The sequence below is a fragment of the Podarcis tiliguerta genome (assembly GCF_965153285.1).
Source record: "Podarcis tiliguerta genome assembly, chromosome: 1".
Taxonomy (NCBI): Eukaryota; Metazoa; Chordata; class Lepidosauria; order Squamata; family Lacertidae; genus Podarcis; species Podarcis tiliguerta.
In genome coordinates this window covers 43,070,372-43,083,128 of record NC_139534.1, presented here as the reverse complement: position 1 = coordinate 43,083,128, position 12,757 = coordinate 43,070,372, and the positions used below count along the sequence as shown (strand labels likewise).

General features: G+C 43.1%; 1 long non-coding RNA gene across 1 annotated transcript; it reads right to left on the bottom strand.

Moving 5' to 3' along the window:
- Positions 1-8,484: 8,484 nt before the first annotated feature.
- LOC310665182 lies at positions 8,485-10,518 on the bottom strand. The gene is made up of 3 exons (XR_014505243.1): positions 10,454-10,518; positions 9,583-9,655; positions 8,485-8,860 (listed from the first exon to the last, which is right to left on the bottom strand). It is a non-coding gene; the product is annotated as an uncharacterized lncRNA (long non-coding RNA).
- Between the last annotated feature and the right edge of the window lie 2,239 nt (positions 10,519-12,757).

Below are 12,757 nucleotides of genomic sequence, written 5' to 3'. Positions count from 1 at the left end.
TTACTTCCCCCTCCCAGAAGGGTGAAGGAGAGGGATCCTTCAATCTGAACTAGGAATGCCAATTAGGACCCCCTCTATCAATGGTTAAAAAGCAGAGACATCACCTTACCAATAAAGGTCCACATAGTTAAAGCCATAGGGACTCGGGTGGCGCTGTGGGTTAAAGCCTCAGTGCCTAGGACTTGCCGATCGCATGGTCGGCAGTTCGAATCCCCGCGGCGGGGTGCGCTCCCGTCGTTCGGTCCCAGCACCTGCCAACCTAGCAGTTCAAAAGCACCTCCAGGTGCAAGTAGATAAATGGGGACCGCTTACCAGCGGGAAGGTAAACGGCGTTCCGTGTGCTGCTCTGTCTCGCCAGATGCAGCTTGTCACGCTGGCCACGTGACCCGGAAGTGTCTGCGGACAGCGCTGGCTCCCGGCCTATAGAGTGAGATGAGCGAACAACTCTAGAGTCTGGCAAGACTGGCCCGAACGGGCAGGGGTACCTTTACCTTTAGTTAAAGCCATGGTTTTCCCAGTAGTGATGTATGGAAGTGAAAGCTGGACCATAAAGAAGGCTGATCGCCGAAGAATTGATGCTTTTGAATTATGGTGCTGGAGGAGACTCTTGAGAGTCCCATGGACTGGACTACAAGAAGATCAAACGTATTCATTCTTAAGGAAATCAACCCTGAGTGCTCACTGGAAGGACAGACCCTGAAGCTGAGGCTCCAATATTTTGGCCACCTCATGAGAAGAGAAGACTCCCTGGAAATGACCCTGATGTTGGGAAAGATGGAGGGCACAAGGAGAAGGGGACGACAGAGGATGAGATGGTTGGACAGTGTTCTCGAAGCTACAAACATGAGTCTGACCAAACTGCGGGAGGCAGTGGAAGGCAGGAGTGCCTGGCGTGCTCTGGTCCATGGGGTCACGAAGAGTCAGGCACGACTAAACGACTAAACAACAACAACAATCAATGGTAATAAATTTGTTTTATTGAATAAATTACCCACCTGAAGCACACTTGTATTCATGCACTTGTTATGTAGATATGTTTGTGTATACATTTATGAAATGCCCACCCCATTACCAATGGAACCCAGGATAGCCAATGAAGCAAACAACAGAATTGTTTGTTATTGCATAGTATAATCCTGAGCTGTAAATGTAGTGTTTGAAAGAAATAGGGAGATCATGGAGATGATCCTATATAAAGCTAAGTGCATGAAAATGTATTTTAAATCAAGGTGACCCATATGCGCATAACATCATGTACAAAATCACCAAAGACATTATACTGGAAAACACACTTTGGATGCAAATACCAATCAGTTACTTCTATTTCTTGATTCATTGGGGTGCAATCTCCTATCCATACTATCACAAGACTCCAATGAATCTCAACAACAACAAAATAAACATATCAATAGATGTTCTGTCTACTTACTTCATCGTATAAATCCATAACACCCAAGCTCAAGGACTGTTGCTGTTTTATCTATAGTGAATAATGCATGAACACCACTGGATGTATTCTACACATTAAAGAACCCAGAATCTGTTGTTAGAGTCATCTATATTCACAACAAACGTTACAGTTGCTCTGAATACTGAGTTTCTCAAAGAAACAGCAATCCCAAGGACATTCTCAGGCTCCCAGTGGCAGTGGGACAGCTGCCAGTGTGGTTTGCCAGCACTTTGGGGAGCAAAATACAGTCGGGGGGCAGGGAATAAATTTCCAGTGGAAAACCAATGCAAGGACATGATTTGGGTTGGACAAGTTGGGGCTCTGCAATGGTTCTTTCTCTGAGATAACAGTAGACAGGTTAAGCATGCTTCTTCAAACATGTGCAATTGGGCCTTGAGACATGACACGTTTCAGTCTGTGTGGCTTCCCACCACTGCCTTCTCTTCTGCTACTCCACACTGCCACCTCTTCCCCCACAGCCTCCTGACTCCTTCGCAGTCTACCCCCATGCTGAAGGCAGCAGCGGAGTAAAAGGAGGCTGCAAAGGAGATCTGCCATTGGAGATGACTACCTCACCTCACCTCATGGGCAAGGGGACTCTGTTTCCCGCCTATGTTGTTGATCCGGCTCTGCTATGCTTAAAGCTAAAGCTAAAGGGACCCCTGACCATTAAGTCCAGTTGTGACCGACTCTGGGGTTGCGGCACTCATTTCGCTTTATTGGCCAAGGGAGCCGGCGTACAGCTTCTGGGTCATGTGGCCAGCTTGACTAAGCCGCTTCTGGCGAACCAGAGCAGCACACGGAAACACTTTTTACCTTCCTGCTGGAGCAGTACCTATTTATCTACTTGTACTTTGTGCTTTCGAACTGCTAGGTTGGCAGGAGCTGGGACCGAACAACGGGAGCTCACTCTGTTGCAGGGATTTGAACTGCCAACCTTTCGATCGGCAAGTCCTAGGCTCTGTGGTTTAACCCACAGTGCCACCCGCGTCCCTCTGCTATGCTTAAGTTGCCACTGAATCCTATAAGACCCATGACAACAATCCAGGACTAAAATTAGTATGACAGCAATGGAGAAGTCCAGCCTTTCTGCTGTATTTGAGGAAGACCAAGAAGCTGATTGCCAGTGTTGGGCTTGGCAATCACTCCACCAGGCCCTCTGCCAAACTTTGGCCATTTGGCCACCAGTGCTGTCCCAGTTATTTGCAGTGCCTGAGAGCAATGCTACCACCATCCCATGGCTCCCTGTCAACCCCTTCCTTCTCTTCCTCTCCCTTCACTTATTTTTTCTGCTGCTGTTGTTAAATTGCCACCTGCAATAGTGGATGGATTTGCTGCCGTGGCTGGATAGGATTCTAAAGCTCAGAGGCTCCCAGGCAAAGCAGAGAGGTGAAGGCTGCTGTGTATGGAACCTCTCAAGGAAAGCAGTGCCTACCTGCCACCACCTGGACCTGGCAATGCCAGATTGGGCTACTGAGGGGCCCTTCTGAGTGTCGTTGCCCAACCCGGACACCAAGGGTGCTTGGCCTGCTTTTAATTATGCTGTTTCATAGTTTCACAGCTAGCCCTGTCACCTATCATAGCAAGCAAGTGGGGATTCTCTTCAGATTCTGCCTCCAGCCACAGAACACTTGGAGTGGCTATTCCTCAACATTAGCATAGCGTAATGTTTCAGTCTCACCATAATCACCTTCCACAATGCTGCTGCATTAGTATTTAATGAGGTCAGAATTAGAGGGAGAGAAAAGGAAATTTCACCTTTCCTGTAAATTGGATTTCTGTTAATTGGATTGCAAGCCAGGTCCCGCTTTGTTCTGTCTGCTATTGTATTCTGGCCCTTTCCGATTGTGCTCTCCTGCTGCCCAGATTTATTTGGATTTCTTGCCTATATGCTGTAGTGTCTAACTATTAGTGACTGCACTGTGACATAGCCACATGATGATGTCAAACAACCAGGCAGCTTACCTACCTGCTAATTTTTTCGAGACTTCAAGTAAGTGATATTATAATTAGAGGGAAAACTCTACCCTACAAGTGGCAGTAAAAAAATGCCACTTTCTCTGAGCTGGGATTTTTGCTATCTATCTATCATCTATCTATCTATCTATCTATCATCTATCTATCTATCTATCTATCTATCATCTATCATCTATCTATCTACCTATCTATCTATCATCTATCTATCATCTATCTATCTATCTATCTATCATCTATCTATCTATCATCTATCTATCTATCTATCTATCTATCTATCTATCTATCATCTATCATCTATCTATCATCTATCTATCTATCTATCTATCTATCATCTATCATCATCATCTATCTATCATCTATCTATCTATCATCTATCTATATCATCTATCATCTATCTATCTATCTATCTATCATCTATCATCTATCTATATCTATCTATCTATCTATCTATCTATCTATCTATCTATCTATCTATCTATCTATCATCTATCTATCTATCTATCTATCATCTATCTATCATCTATCTATCTATCTATCATCTATCTATCTATCTATCATCTATCTATCATCTATCTATCTATCATCTATCTATCTATCTATCTATCATCTATCTATCTATCTATCTATCATCTATCTATCTATCTATCATCTATCTATCATCTATCTATCATCATCTATCCTTTCTTCTTCTTCTTCTTCTTCTTCTTCTTCTTCTTCTTCTTCTTCTTCTTCTATTATTATTATTATTTATACCCCGCCCTTTTGGCTGGGTTTCCCCAGCCACTCTGGCCGGCTTCCAACAAAAGATTAAAAATACATTAAAACATCAGTCATTAAAAATTTACCTAAACAGGGCTGGGGAGTTTTCTTCCTTCTTCTTTCTTCCTTCCTCCACTGAGGGCAGCATTACAACAGAGATGGGGAACCTGCGGCCTTCCAGGTATTACTGGACCAATTCCTACAGCCCTGCCCATTGGGCCATGTTGGCTGGGCTGATAGAAATTATAGTCCAATTATATCTGGAGAGCCGCAGGTTCCCCACACTTTAACTAAAACATTTAAAAGAGTCATCTTAACTAATTATACTAATATGGGCAAATGGGCATTATCATTTCCAACTTATTGCACATTCTGAGGAAGAGGGTGCTGTTGAGCAGGTAGAATCCATGCTTTCAATCACACATTCAGTACCTGACATCTCCACGTATAGCTGTGAAGGACTAAAACCCCGAAAAACACTTTTTCAGTCAGTGTAGACCACACCAACCAGGTGGACTAGTTGGTGTCTCATGTGACAGACTCTATTCTTCATACATTCAAGTGTTTTGTTTTTGACATCCATGCCTAAAGGCGCCATGACAGGTTTAGAACCATGCCAGAAGAAATGTGGGAAGTCAGCGAGGAAGATTTCCCATCATTTCCCCTTTTGCTAATTATAGTACTTGCAGGCTCATGGGGGATGCTTTGAAAAGTGGTACTCTGGGAGAGGGTACCATTTCCCTCATCTAAATTGCCCCTCCCCTAAAGTAGTTTATCTTCATTTTAGGATCTTCGTCTGCTGCATTTTCCCAGTGCAGGCGGGGTGAGGGGAAGCTGACAGCTCTAGGCTGACCTTACTCTAAAGGGGAAAGAGTCTCTTGCTCTCTATGGGTGATGCCGTGATGTAATTTAGAGGAAAATCACAGCTGCTTAATGATCCATATTTCTTTGCTCTTTAAAGAATAAGCTCTTTTTCCTTTTGGAATAGGATTGTGGATCATGCTTGTGTCAATATTCTAGCCTAATTTCCCCAGTTCAATTATACCATGTGATGCAAGTATTTCACTATCAAACTTTCTTGTCCAGGAAGACTTTTAAAGTTTGGGATATTCTGTGGGTAACACAGCCTATTACTTTTGAGTGACTGTAACAATTCAAGTAATTTTCAATATGGAGTCATGCAGTGTAACCTAATATACAATTAACATCTGTCGGGTAGTTTAGTCCTTTGGCACACCTCCAACTTCTGCTAAGAATCTTAGCATGAAATAAGCCAAACCAATTTGTCCGGGCACTTCAATCAGGTGATGGCAGCTTGCAAGGCATTAAAACAATTACATGTATTTATGCAAGAGACATTACCTACAGCCAACAAAATGAGCATTTTATGACATGGCAAAATATTATAATTTACAGAAAATAAATAGATCAGATTCAAAAGCCAATTGTGGGCAACTCTGGATAATGCAGACATTATTTTGAAATGTATAAGGTATTTTCTTTTATGAGTGCTAAAACACACAATGCATTCGATGTCATAAAGACGATTGATTTGAAAATGACTACCGACTGAATGGTTTTGTGTTACTAAATCCTAGCCAGATTGGATGGTGAGCACCTGAGAAACCAAGCAGGAGAAATCAGGAAAACACTTGGACCCAACTGTGAGTCCTTCAATTCTCCCAGTGTCCAAATTAACCCATTACCAGTACTTTCTTCAGCCACAAGACTTGCAAAACTTACAACTGGTGGTCTAAGGTTTTGAGCAGCCTTGGTCACAGTCTGTTGTAACTGTGGTCTGCCAAGACCCAGTTCTCCTGAGCCAGGTGGAAGAGACCTGTTTGCAGATCTGGAGATTCACAGCCACTGGTCTCAGGCCAGAACAAGGTGGACTCTGAGGCATAGGGAGCAGTGGGAGGTACCCTCTAGGAGGTTAAGACAGGCCTGCAACACACCCACATACACATAGCTGCTGTTTTGTGCAAATCTGATGGATTGAGAAATTTGTGCGTGTGTGTCGTGTGCTTACATGTAAACAGATACCAGTGTGCATGCCCATAATGACCTCAGCCTGCGTCCTGGCCAGGCTTGTGTCCTGGGCATAGGACATTGCAGGGTGCAGGCTTCTGCTGGGCAAGGGGGCAGAACCTCAGATCATTGACTATTTGCAATGATTTTCAATTATATTTGAGGATCCCACTTCTGCCCCTTGGCTACGCCCATGGGCACAGGAGATGAGGAGGAAAGGGGGAGGATATGAAGCAACAGGTAGCCTTTCATATGAACAACTCCAATTCCTTTTTGGAATGAGGCATCATTTATTTTTCATTTTTGGACTGCTATTTTGTATAAGCATGGTAGATCACATAAAGTCTATGTGCACATGTATACAAATACCCATGGATCTCAGGTTTTCTGGCTTGGAGCAACACACACACACACACACCTGCTGTTTTGTGCAGATCTGATGGATTGAGAAACTTGCATTTCTTTACAATAAAAAAACTAACTAAAGGTGATTGCTAACAGGTAAACAGATACCAGTGTACATGCCAACAATGACCTCAGGCAAGGCCAACCCACCCATGTAGTGGCTTGAAGTATCTAGCTCAAGCATCAGAAGCTCCTGAGGCAGCACCCTCATGGGCTCCTCCTGCCACACCCCCACCTCTGCCAGAGAAGTGGTTCAAGTATCGGTGCTGCTTTCCTGCAAGATCTTGCGAGATCTCATCAAAGTCTTGCAAGATGTCAAGGAGAGCATAGGATCTCATGAGATTTGGGTGAGATCTTGCAAGCTGTTTCAGGGAGTCTCTCAGGTGCCAATGCCAGCCCTGCAGTGTTGGTACAGCTGGTGCAGTAATGGCAGGTGGCACAGTGGTGGTGAGTGTCCCGTGGGTGGTGGTGGTGTGGTGGTTTGGCAGAGCAGGGTGGCACATCTTGTTTTGCCTCAAGTGGCAAAATGGGACGTACCACCCCTGAGGTCAGAATTTCAGAACTTACAGCTGTGGAAGGCAAGGACCAACAAGGCAGTTGGGGCTTGATAGCTTGGTGAGGAGCTGTGTGATTCATCAGCTAGCGTAGGGTCAGGACAGGTGAGGGTCACATGCCTCATCAAGTCCATAAGATATAACGAGAAAGCTGTCCTTGCCAGGCCTGCGCACAAAACTATGGCATCAGTTTTTTTTTGGGGGGGGGGTCCAGAATTTTGGGGTTGCACGTTAATGAAGTTCCACAACCACATTATTGCTGCCAACACCTTTATTTAAGATATATTTATAGTGCTATGAACACTATAAAGTGCTATATGAGTGCTAAGCCCTTTTTGTACTCAATGTTGTTGTTGTTGTTTAGTCGTTTAGTCGTGTCCGACTCTTCGTGACCCCATGGACCAGAGCACGCCAGGCACTCCTGTCTTCCACTGCCTCCCGCAGTTTAGTTAAACTCATGCTGGTAGCTTCACGAACCAGGGTTCAAAACCCCCATTGTTTTAGGTATATTTTGTGACTGGGAATTTCCTTAGCCCAAGCAGTTTCTGAGCTCTGAGCACAATACTGTGCCTAATATTTCAGATTAAAACTGTAGAGTGGAAGGAAAAGAGGACCTTTTTCTGTCTCCTCACTTCCAGCTACTCTCTGAAGACTGGGGAAGAGACCCTCTTAAGAATATTAGGGGGGTTGGGCAGGGGAAGGACTAGACTAGACCATGTGAAATCTGAACATAATATTTCAGGTGCAGTTCATTCATTTTCAGCGATGTATTTTTCTTATTAAAAAGCGCACCTAGACATTCCATTGCTGTGCCTTAAACCTAGGCTTAAGTTGCCATTTAGCTCGTAGCTTTCAGATCTCAGTTTCTAACACTGACTCAAACCTACAGGAAGGCAGTTGTGCTTAAGCCTGAATGGCAGAACTTATGAATAAGGTACAGTCCTTATTCACATCACTCTACAAAGTTGCAGTTTGCATTTTAAGGGAAACCTCTATTGATACCAAGGAGAATGTAAAATGGAATACAAACAGCAGCTTCTTATAAGATTCTGCCTTTCCCATCTGTAGCAGGGAGGGAAAGTATTAAATTTCCCTTCTCCATTGCCTCCCCACCCCCCACCCAGAGACTGATCAGGTTTTCTCCATCACTGCTGTTTACCTAACAAGAGAAGGCTAAAAACATGTAAACAGGAACAACTATACTTTATGGTAAATGCTATAGTTCTTCCCAGTAAGACCGTGTGTGTGCCTTTTGCCTGTACTTGAGTCATTCTCTTTCCATGCAGGCAAAATAATTAGGATAGCAAGATCAACGGTTGTGACATTTTTTTATTTGCACTACCAACTGTGTGATATCAGAAAGTAATCTCTTATTACAGTTCAGATATTTGAGTGGAAGAAATTATTGATAGCTCTAATGTCGCTTTGCTTTTATTATTCTGTTCATGTTTTGACATGTGGTGAACATATTTTCCTCTCCTTTCATTCTCACCCCCCTCCCTGCCTGTTTCTCTTTTGTCATTAAGGTGCTAGATTCTCTGTGGGATGCAAGGTGTATAGTCTGACTCAGAAAGCCGATTTCTGGAAGTATGGGCTGAAAACTTTGTTAAGAGTTTCCTGTGCAAACCTTTCTGGTGAGAAGAAGTCAAGGTAGCAAAGGGAAATTTCTCTTGGGCTGCAGCCAGATCTACAAGGAGTGGATAAAACACTAAAATGTAATACAGTCGTACCTTGGAAGTTGAACAGAATCCGTTTCGGAAGTCTGTTCAACTTCTTAAACATTCAGAAAACCAAAGCGTGGCGTCCGATTGGCTGCAGGAAGCTCCTGCAGCCAATCGGAAGCCGCGGAAGCCCTGTCAGACGTTTGGGGTCCAAAGAACGTTCACAAACCTGAACACTCACTTTGGGGGTTGTGGCATTTGGGAGTCAAAATGTCAACGTACCAAGGTGTTCGGGATCCCAGGTATGACTGTACTAGAGCTGATATCCACACCAAAATATTTGGGTTGTGTATCCAACAAAGTCACCTTATTCACGCATTGACTTCTGCTTGTGCAGTATTACTTGCTTTCTCTCTCTCTCTTCTCCCTGGGTGCTCTCTGTTTTGTGTTTCCTCCTAGCCTTCTTAAGCAGATTTGAGGGGGTGCACATGGGGAGAGGAGAGGGAATGGAGATTCCTTTGTACAAGCAGATTTAAATACATAATTAAATCTGACTTGGCTTTTCTGAACTTCTGATAACTCCATGCATTTCCATGACTATATTACCTTGGACTTTCTGCATTCAAGAAAAAAATAAACGAAATGTTGTTCTTATATTTGTATGTATCAGGGAACCAGAGGACTAGAAGAGGAACAGACAGTTGGAGGCCAAGGGAAAAATAAATTCAAAGCTGCAATGTTGACTTACCAATTGGGTGACCTTTCTGAAGCCATCATTGTGGGCACCACCAGCCCTGATATTGAAGTGCAGTTCACATTCTCTATGAGAATAAAAGAGAATGCAAAACAAAAAGGGGGGAAAGGGAAAGTTTGTGTCACATTCAATTTGTTGCTTAGCAATACTGTAAGGTTATGCTATTGTTGAAAGGGGTCAGTACTATTATATGAAAGAGCACAACTGCGAATTTTGCAAAAAGATCCTGTGTTCTCTGTGGGATAGCGCGTACATTAATATGTTTTGTGCATCTCTTGGTATATAGCAACATGACTAGCTATTCAGACCAGGTCCCAGTCATGCCTTCCCTTATTCTTTGGATATGGTTAGGTCAGGAATGAGAAACAAACAATCACACCTGGATGAAAGGAATGAACAGTACAGTGATTTCTTCAATGAGAATTGCTCATTAAGCCGTCAATCAGAGCCATGTAGGTAACCAAATTCAGCAATGGCAACAATGGGCACCATGAGCTCGGCTGCAGTGGGGACTTTTTAGCCGACCCTTCAAGCATTTTCCTAATACAAAAGTTCCCAGTATAATCCAGCTTGAAATGAAAAGCCAAACCAGCCAATTTCCTGCAACAGATCCCTTTGTGAAGCCTGATTCCCTAAACACTACAGAGAAATGAATAATATGTTCTGTTGGTACAAGTCAAACATCAGACAACTTCCCCCTTTTCTGAAAAATGGAATTCCAAAACTGCACAAGTAGTACATGTACTGGGAGCCAGGGGAAATGTCTATGGCCCACTGTGTTTGATTTTCCATGGTGCCATGGCCATGCAAACACAGCATCTGGCTTAGGCTTTGCCTCTTGAGCTAAAATTTTAAAGTGCTTCACCTGGAAATGAGAAAAGAAACCTGGATTCTTATCATTGAGCTGAGGTACATGGTAGGCAATGAAAAGAATGTTGTGATTATGGAACTGATGCACAAAAGCCTAGAATTTCTTCAGAACTCTTAGGGCATGATTCACTTAAAGAGCCACATCAGTGGAAGCCCTGCATAAGGGCTTCCATGTGTGTAATGGGGCTTTCCCCCTCTGCTCCCTCTATGTACACCTTGTACCCCTGAAATTGGTTCAGGAGTGGGAGAACCCCCAGAGGAGGAAGTGTGCAGGGGGAGGTGAGTGTTGATCATTGCATCTGGCAAGCTGATATGCTAGTGTAGATGGAATGTTGAATTTCATCTTTGGTGTTTTGAATGGCAACTAATTCATAACCTATACATATCCTTGGCTATCATACCAAAATATTATCTGCAAAAACATCAGCCCAGATGTGAACTGCAAGTATTAGTGATTGATTTTTATTTTTATTTTAAATAAGAACATCAAGTTCCTGGTAACTCCATTAGCTTTCCTGGTGTCATACCACTGCTCAGTACATCAGGTACCCTGGAAATAGACACCTGCATCCAGCACCAGCACCAGCATTTGAATGAGTCTGCAGATCAACTTCAAGAAAAATAATACTATCTGCAAAAAGAAAGTGTGATTGCACGGGAATGTAGACAAATAAGATCCCAAGTAAATGATGTTGGGCGTGCCAAAGAAGCATCCGAAACGTGTGTTTTTTTAAAAAGAAGCTGTGCCTAGGGCAACAACCTTGCAGGCTAAATTCAAATGAAAAACTAAAACGCACCTCTGTCAATGATATTTTATCCTGTATAGCACATGGTAACCTAATCAAAAACCAGACAACTTTGAATAAGGCAAACAGTAGTGCTGAACCTGTAATTTCAATTTGACACCCAGGAACTTTAAGACACAGAAAGGTCCTCAGATTTTTTTCCCCAGGGGGGCAGAGGAAATCCAAATTCCTCTGCCAATTTACCCAGTGGATGCATGAGATCTAAATACGTACCTGACTTCATCTTACCAGCAAAGAGAAAAGTTTCAAATAATGAGTGCCTTCAGAAGAAAAATTGAATACAGTCGTACCTTGGAAGTCGAACAGAATCCATTCCAGAAGTCCATTCGACTTCCGAAACCTTCAGAAACTAAAGTGCAGCTTCTGATTGGCTGCAGAAAGTTCCTGCAGCCAATCAGAAGCTGAGGAAGCCCCGTCCAAAAATAGTTTGCAAACCGGAACATTCACTTTCAGATTAGAGATGTTTGAGAGCCAAAATGTATGAGAACTAAGCTGTTCAAAAACCAAGGGACGACTGTAGATTGAAATAATCAGGATGAATAGGAAGAAGACATAAAGCATATTAAATGTCACACATGCCCAGAAGCACATTCTGACCACAGTGAGGCACCATGTGTGCAACCGTTTCAATGGAAGCAAAGGTGACACAGCAGGGTAAGACAAGTGATGAATGTTGAAATTTCACAGGAAATGTTTTGGAACAACTCCAAACATAGATATCTTAAGATATCCTAAAGAAAGAACAATGAAAGGACCAGAAAACTGATCCTCCCATCTCTCTTGCTAGTTTTGAATGGACAACGTCTTGAATCTCAGACCTCGAATTCCAAGACATTATATGAACCCTGGGCTCTTCATAAGGAATCCAAAAACCCACGAGAAAAGACCTGAACTTAATAGGTTGTTGCCACTGTACTGAGTTAGTTTCCCAAGACACAGATAAGCTTATCAACCCTACCTCCTTCCATGGAATATTCCAGGCCAGGGAAGGGTTCAAGACAGCTCTCCTTCTAAAGTTTTCATTAAACCTGAGCCACATGGAAACTGGGGCCACATCCATACCATATATTTAAAGTAGTATAATGCCACTTTAAACAGTCGTGACTTCCCCCAAAGAATACTGGGAACTGTAGTTTGTTGAGGGTGCTGGAGCTGTTAGGAGAATCCCCTATTCCCCTCAGAGAGCTACAGTTCCCAAAGTGGATTAACAATCAATTCCTCTTCTCTGAGAATGCTGAAAGTTGTAGTTCTCAGCATTCTTGACAAACCACAGTTCCCAGGATTCTTTGAAGGAAATTATGACTCTTAAAGTATATTATTAATTAAAGTGTACGGTGTGGATGTGTGACCCAGGTATTCAGAATCCCCCAACTCACTGTGAATAATATCTGCTATGCTGGGTCCCTCTTCAGTTGTAAAATTACATCTGTGTAAATGGTGTAACTGGACAACCATTTACCCCAGTTTCTACTTTCCCGCTTATCTGTTCTTTT